The sequence below is a fragment of the Schistocerca gregaria genome, unplaced genomic scaffold (genome assembly GCF_023897955.1).
Source record: "Schistocerca gregaria isolate iqSchGreg1 unplaced genomic scaffold, iqSchGreg1.2 ptg001059l, whole genome shotgun sequence".
NCBI classification, from domain to species: domain Eukaryota; kingdom Metazoa; phylum Arthropoda; class Insecta; order Orthoptera; family Acrididae; genus Schistocerca; species Schistocerca gregaria.
In genome coordinates this window covers 325,001-332,500 of record NW_026062405.1, presented here as the reverse complement: position 1 = coordinate 332,500, position 7,500 = coordinate 325,001, and the positions used below count along the sequence as shown (strand labels likewise).

At 53.8% G+C, this 7,500-nt stretch overlaps 3 non-coding genes across 3 annotated transcripts in view; all 3 read left to right on the top strand.

Annotated features, from left to right (window-relative positions):
• The first annotated feature begins 3,969 nt into the window (after positions 1-3,969).
• LOC126327736 (small subunit ribosomal RNA) lies at positions 3,970-5,862 on the top strand. Its single transcript, XR_007561423.1, has one exon. It is a non-coding gene; the product is annotated as a small subunit ribosomal RNA (ribosomal RNA).
• A 361-nt stretch (positions 5,863-6,223) lies between these two features.
• On the top strand, positions 6,224-6,378 carry LOC126327792 (5.8S ribosomal RNA). Its single transcript, XR_007561474.1, has one exon. It is a non-coding gene; the product is annotated as a 5.8S ribosomal RNA (ribosomal RNA).
• Positions 6,379-6,566: 188 nt separating this feature from the next.
• LOC126327750 (large subunit ribosomal RNA) overlaps positions 6,567-7,500 on the top strand; it is a 4,222-nt gene continuing 3,288 nt past the window's right edge. The window contains exon 1 of the ribosomal RNA XR_007561437.1: positions 6,567-7,500. This exon is cut by the window's right edge and continues 3,288 nt beyond it. This is a non-coding gene — a ribosomal RNA (large subunit ribosomal RNA).

Genomic DNA, 7,500 nt, shown 5'->3' with positions numbered 1-7,500 from the left:
CCGCGTACTGCCACCACTATCCACCCCCCCCCCCCCCCCCACTCTCTCTGCCCCCTTCCCACACAATACCGAATTTAACCAAGATTATCGCTTAACCTAACTGTGGATGTACCAGATTATCGCTTAACCTAACTGTGGCTGTACCAGATTATCGCTTAACCTAACTGTGGCTGTACCAGATTATCGCTTAACCTAACTGTGGCTGTACCAGATTATCGCTTAACCTAACTGTGGCTGTACCAGATTATCGCTTAACCTAACTGTGGCTGTACCAGATTATCGCTTAACCTAACTGTGGCTGTACCAGATTATCGCTTAACCTAACTGTGGCTGTACCAGATTATCGCTTAACCTAACTGTGGCTGTACCAGATTATCGCTTAACCTAACTGTGGCTGTACCAGATTATCGCTTAACCTAACTGTGGCTGTACCAGATTATCGCTTAACCTAACTGTGGCTGTACCAGATTATCGCTTAACCTAACTGTGGCTGTACCAGATTATCGCTTAACCTAACTGTGGCTGTACCAGATTATCGCTTAACCTAACTGTGGCTGTACCAGATTATCGCTTAACCTAACTGTGGATGTACCAGATTATCGCTTAACCTAACTGTGGTTGTACCAGATTATCCCTTAACCTAACTCAATTTGCCCCTTAACCTAACTCAATTTGCCCCTTAACCTAACTCAATTTGCCCCTTAACCTAACTCAATTTGCCCCTTAACCTAACTCAATTTGCCCCTTAACCTAACTCAATTTGCCCCTTAACCTAACTCAATTTGCCCCTTAACCTAACTCAATTTGACCTAACTCAATTTGCCCCTTAACCTAACTCAATTTGCCCCTTAACCTAACTCAATTTGCCCCTTAACCTAACTCAATTTGCCCCTTAACCTAACTCAATTTGCCCCTTAACCTAACTCAATTTGCCCCTTAACCTAACTCAATTTGCCCCTTAACCTAACTCAATTTGCCCCTTAACCTAACTCAAGTTGCCCCTTAACCTAACTCAAGTTGCCCCTTAACCTAACTCAAGTTGCCCCTTAACCTAACTCAAGTTGCCCCTTAACCTAACTCAAGTTGCCCCTTAACCTAACTCAAGTTGCCCCTTAACCTAACTCAAGTTGCCCCTTAACCTAACTCAAGTTGCCCCTTAACCTAACTCAAGTTGCCCCTTAACCTAACTCAAGTTGCCCCTTAACCTAACTCAATTTGCCCCTTAACCTAACTCAATTTGCCCCTTAACCTAACTCAAGTTGCCCCTTAACCTAACTCAAGTTGCCCCTTAACCTAACTCAAGTTGCCCCTTAACCTAACTCAAGTTGCCCCTTAACCTAACTCAAGTTGCCCCTTAACCTAACTCAAGTTGCCCCTTAACCTAACTCAAGTTGCCCCTTAACCTAACTCAAGTTGCCCCTTAACCTAACTCAAGTTGCCCCTTAACCTAACTCAAGTTGCCCCTTAACCTAACTCAAGTTGCCCCTTAACCTAACTCAAGTTGCCCCTTAACCTAACTCAAGTTGTCCCTTAACCTAACTCAAGTTGTCCCTTAACCTAACTCAAGTTGTCCCTTAACCTAACTCAAGTTGTCCCTTAACCTAACTCAAGTTGTCCCTTAACCTAACTCAAGTTGTCCCTTAACCTAACTCAAGTTGTCCCTTAACCTAACTCAAGTTGTCCCTTAACCTAACTCAAGTTGTCCCTTAACCTAACTCAATTTGCCCCTTAACCTAACTCAAGTTGCCCCTTAACCTAACTCAAGTTGCCCCTTAACCTAACTCAAGTTGCCCCTTAACCTAACCCACGTTGTCCCTTAACCTAACCCACGTTGTCCCTTAACCTAACCCACGTTGTCCCTTAACCTAACCCACGTTGTCCCTTAACCTAACCCACGTTGTCCCTTAACCTAACCCACGTTGTCCCTTAACCTAACCCACGTTGTCCCTTAACCTAACCCACGTTGTCCCTTAACCTAACCCACGTTGTCCCTTAACCTAACCCACGTTGTCCCTTAACCTAACCCACGTTGTCCCTTAACCTAACCCACGTTGTCCCTTAACCTAACCCACGTTGTCCCTTAACCTAACCCACGTTGTCCCTTAACCTAACCCACGTTGTCCCTTAACCTAACCCACGTTGTCCCTTTGCCTAACATAGTTCACTGCTCGGAATCTCTGGTGTCGTTGTTATCCTCATGTAGATGTCTTGCGAGTGTTGCTTACTTTCCACATATTCCCGCTATCCACTGTCAATTGTACTGCAATAGGACTATATCGGCCCCCCCCCCCCTCCCTCTGTCCCTCTCTTTGTGTCTCTGTCCTCTCAAGCTGGTCGGTCTGGCGTTTGAGTGTTAAATGAGCCTCGCAGCTGTTCAGTTGCATTCAGATGTCGACGCCCTCAGTGTACGTCGTGGTATGGTCTGTGTCCATTGTCCGCTGATGTCGTACGCGTAACCCACACGCTGTACCGATCATCGGTCGTTACGTACAGAGTGAAGTAGTGTGATACGTGTGACCGTACGCTGGCTGTGCCCAACGGTGTCGAATCTCAATTTCCATATGTTGTGCTCGATGCTACTTGTCTCGTCTCCCAATAACAGCTAGGTTGCACTGTGGTACGCCGTAGAGGCGTGTGGGAGGAACGTACGAACGCATTGTATGTCACCCTGGGTCGCTGGGTGTGGTGGTGCGGTGAGTCAGGTCAGGTCAGGTCAGGTCAGGTCAGCGTGAGCCGTCTGATGTAGTGACGCGTGTATTCCGACTTTGTCGTATTGCCTCACACAAAGTGCTACCCTGGTGGACCGCGTTCCATATCTGGGACATGCCGCAGATGCCGGTTGACAGTGGATCGCGGAAGGGACATCGCATACGTGCGCGGGCCACCTTCCACGTGTTCTCTTCTGCACATGTCGCAGTGTGTATGTGGTCTGATGTAGCGTGTCGTGACACATGACATCCTGGCATGCAAGAATTGTTGAATTCGCAAATGTAGGTGGACATCTACGTTTACTGCCCAAGATACGCAAATGAACTGGAAATCCGTTGTTGAGCGGTTGTTCACGCTGGAGGTGAATCTGTAATGGCGACGATCGGTACAGCTATTAACCGGTTGTTTCAGCGGTACCCGCCACATCCACACACGTGACTAGGCCCATGTGGGTATGAAGCGATACGCGGCGGTGGCTTGGTGGGACTGTTCCCGGCCGGTGAAGGGGGGCCGCCCGGCGTGTTGGCCGCGCGCTGCGTGGGCGCACGCGCAACAGCCGGCTGGTGGGGGGCGCCGAGTGGCAGGAGCGCCAGCAGACGGGCCCGGCAGGCGGCGCAGCTACGCTGCGGCGCACCCTGCACGCGGCGCCTGGCGGCCAAAGTTGGTTCAGCCGAGCCCGGTGCGAAGCGCGGTGGACATCTGCAGTGTGCTGGTCTGATTGAGGACTGTGTGCGTTGAGGATGCGCCGCCGCCTGGCACTCGGCGCCGCGACGCCGTCTGCTGCTCGGTCGCCCCAGCGGTTCTCGCAGGTGGTTTGTATCGCAGTTGTGCGGACGTGTTGGCGCGTGCGCTGTGCTGGGAGAGTTCGCTTCTGCACCCAAGTGGGGCTTTGCCCTTGTGTGGCGCTGGCGTTGGAGCTGCCGGTCACCATAGGTGGCGCGTGTTGTCTCCCGCCGGCAATGCCACGACAGCACGCTCCCGGGCCTCTGTCGGCAGCGGCAAGCTCAGTTGGGAGCAAGGGTGTTTGCACTAAAACCGTCTACTCGCCTAACTCCGGGTGATTGCGCCTCTCTCGAAACCGACCAAGTACCTAGGACGGCGCTGCGCGCCGCCGGGACCTGAGAGGGTTTCGAGGTGTATCGTGCAGGGGAGCTCGGCCTCCTCCTGTTTGCAGAATAATTGAGCGGACGCTTGCGTGTTCGCGCGGGCCCCCGGGACACACTCCCGGGCGGCCGGCTGCTCAGCTCTAGTTGACGCAGCTCCCTGGTTGATCCTGCCAGTAGTCATATGCTTGTCTCAAAGATTAAGCCATGCATGTCTCAGTACAAGCCGCATTAAGGTGAAACCGCGAATGGCTCATTAAATCAGTTATGGTTCCTTAGATCGTACCCACGTTACTTGGATAACTGTGGTAATTCTAGAGCTAATACATGCAAACAGAGTCCCGACCAGAGATGGAAGGGACGCTTTTATTAGATCAAAACCAATCGGATTGGCTTGTCTGGTCCGTTTGCCTTGGTGACTCTGAATAACTTTGGGCTGATCGCACGGTCCTCGTACCGGCGACGCATCTTTCAAATGTCTGCCTTATCAACTGTCGATGGTAGGTTCTGCGCCTACCATGGTTGTAACGGGTAACATCTGTCTCGCGTGTGTTTCCGGAGAGGGAGCCTGAGAAACGGCTACCACATCCAAGGAAGGCAGCAGGCGCGCAAATTACCCACTCCCGGCACGGGGAGGTAGTGACGAAAAATAACGATACGGGACTCATCCGAGGCCCCGTAATCGGAATGAGTACACTTTAAATCCTTTAACGAGTATCTATTGGAGGGCAAGTCTGGTGCCAGCAGCCGCGGTAATTCCAGCTCCAATAGCGTATATTAAAGTTGTTGCGGTTAAAAAGCTCGTAGTTGGATTTGTGTCCCACGCTGTTGGTTCACCGCCCGTCGGTGTTTAACTGGCATGTATCGTGGGACGTCCTGCCGGTGGGGCGAGCCGAAGGGGTGCTTTCGCGTCCCGAGGCGGACCCCGTTTAAATCCTACCAGGGTGCTCTTTGTTGAGTGTCTCGGTGGGCCGGCACGTTTACTTTGAACAAATTAGAGTGCTTAAAGCAGGCAAGCCCGCCTGAATACTGTGTGCATGGAATAATGGAATAGGACCTCGGTTCTATTTTGTTGGTTTTCGGAACCCGAGGTAATGATTAATAGGGACAGGCGGGGGCATTCGTATTGCGACGTTAGAGGTGAAATTCTTGGATCGTCGCAAGACGAACAGAAGCGAAAGCATTTGCCAAGTATGTTTTCATTAATCAAGAACGAAAGTTAGAGGTTCGAAGGCGATCAGATACCGCCCTAGTTCTAACCATAAACGATGCCAGCCAGCGATCCGCCGCAGTTCCTCCGATGACTCGGCGGGCAGCCTCCGGGAAACCAAAGCTTTTGGGTTCCGGGGGAAGTATGGTTGCAAAGCTGAAACTTAAAGGAATTGACGGAAGGGCACCACCAGGAGTGGAGCCTGCGGCTTAATTTGACTCAACACGGGAAACCTCACCAGGCCCGGACACCGGAAGGATTGACAGATTGATAGCTCTTTCTTGATTCGGTGGGTGGTGGTGCATGGCCGTTCTTAGTTGGTGGAGCGATTTGTCTGGTTAATTCCGATAACGAACGAGACTCTAGCCTGCTAACTAGTCGCGTGACATCCTTCGTGCTGTCAGCGATTACTTTTCTTCTTAGAGGGACAGGCGGCTTCTAGCCGCACGAGATTGAGCAATAACAGGTCTGTGATGCCCTTAGATGTTCTGGGCCGCACGCGCGCTACACTGAAGGAATCAGCGTGTCTTCCTAGGCCGAAAGGTCGGGGTAACCCGCTGAACCTCCTTCGTGCTAGGGATTGGGGCTTGCAATTGTTCCCCATGAACGAGGAATTCCCAGTAAGCGCGAGTCATAAGCTCGCGTTGATTACGTCCCTGCCCTTTGTACACACCGCCCGTCGCTACTACCGATTGAATGATTTAGTGAGGTCTTCGGACTGGTACGCGGCATCGACTCTGTCGTTGCCGATGCTACCGGAAAGATGACCAAACTTGATCATTTAGAGGAAGTAAAAGTCGTAACAAGGTTTCCGTAGGTGAACCTGCGGAAGGATCATTACCGACTAGACTGCATGTCTTTCGATGTGCGTGTCGTGTCGCGCAACACGCTACCTGTACGGCAGTGGCCGTGCGCCGCGTGCGGAACCACGCGTGCCTCTCAAAACTAGCGGAAGTGTTGTTGTTGTGTGGTACGAGCGCTGAAGCTCTGGAGCGGCTGGCCTGCGGTACCTGGCGCCTGGCGCCGGTTTTGAATGACGTTCGCCCGAGTGCCTGTCCGCTCCGGTGTGGAGCCGTACGACGCCCATCGGCTGTGAGGCCGTTGGACACAAAAAAATAGTGGAACAGGGGCCGTCAGACGCCTCAGTCCCGCAAATGCTACTGTCTTGAAAGAGACAGTGGGAGACTGAAAAGGAAAAGATCACCCAGGACGGTGGATCACTCGGCTCGTGGGTCGATGAAGAACGCAGCAAATTGCGCGTCGACATGTGAACTGCAGGACACATGAACATCGACGTTTCGAACGCACATTGCGGTCCATGGATTCCGTTCCCGGGCCACGTCTGGCTGAGGGTCGGCTACGTATACTGAAGCGCGCGGCGTTTGTCCCGCTTCGGAGACGTGGGAGTGTCGTGGTCGCCTGTGTGGCCGGCCGCGTCTCCTTAAACGTGCGATGCGCGCCCGTCGCCTGGCGGTTCGCATACCGGTACTTTCTCGGTAGCGTGCACAGCCGGCTGGCGGTGTGGCGTGCGACACCTCGTACAACGACCTCAGAGCAGGCGAGACTACCCGCTGAATTTAAGCATATTACTAAGCGGAGGAAAAGAAACTAACAAGGATTCCCCCAGTAGCGGCGAGCGAACAGGGAAGAGTCCAGCACCGAACCCCGCAGGCTGCCGCCTGTCGTGGCATGTGGTGTTTGGGAGGGTCCACTACCCCGACGCCTCGCGCCGAGCCCAAGTCCAACTTGAATGAGGCCACGGCCCGTAGAGGGTGCCAGGCCCGTAGCGGCCGGTGCGAGCGTCGGCGGGACCTCTCCTTCGAGTCGGGTTGCTTGAGAGTGCAGCTCCAAGTGGGTGGTAAACTCCATCTGAGACTAAATATGACCACGAGACCGATAGCGAACAAGTACCGTGAGGGAAAGTTGAAAAGAACTTTGAAGAGAGAGTTCAAAAGTACGTGAAACCGTTCTGGGGTAAACGTGAGAAGTCCGAAAGGTCGAACGGGTGAGATTCACGCCCATCCGGCCACTGGCCCCCGCCCTCGGCAGATGGGGCCGGCCGCCCGCGCGGAGCAATCCGCGGCGGGGTCGTGTCCGGTTGCCTTTCCACTCGCCGCGGGGTGGGGCCGTTCCGGTGTGCGGTGGGCCGCACTTCTCCCCTAGTAGGACGTCGCGACCCGCTGGGTGCCGGCCTACGGCCCGGGTGCGCAGCCTGTCCTTCCGCGGGCCTCGGTTCGCGTCTGTTGGGCAGAGCCCCGGTGTCCTGGCTGGCTGCTCGGCGGTATATCTGGAGGAGTCGATTCGCCCCTTTGGGCGCTCGGGCTCCCGGCAAGCGCGCGCGGTTCTTCCCGGATGACGGACCTACCTGGCCCGGCCCCGGACCCGCGCCGCTGTTGGCTCGGGATGCTCTCGGGCGGAATAATCGCTCCCGTCAGCGGCGCTTCAGCTTTGGACAATTTCACGACCCGTCTTGAAACA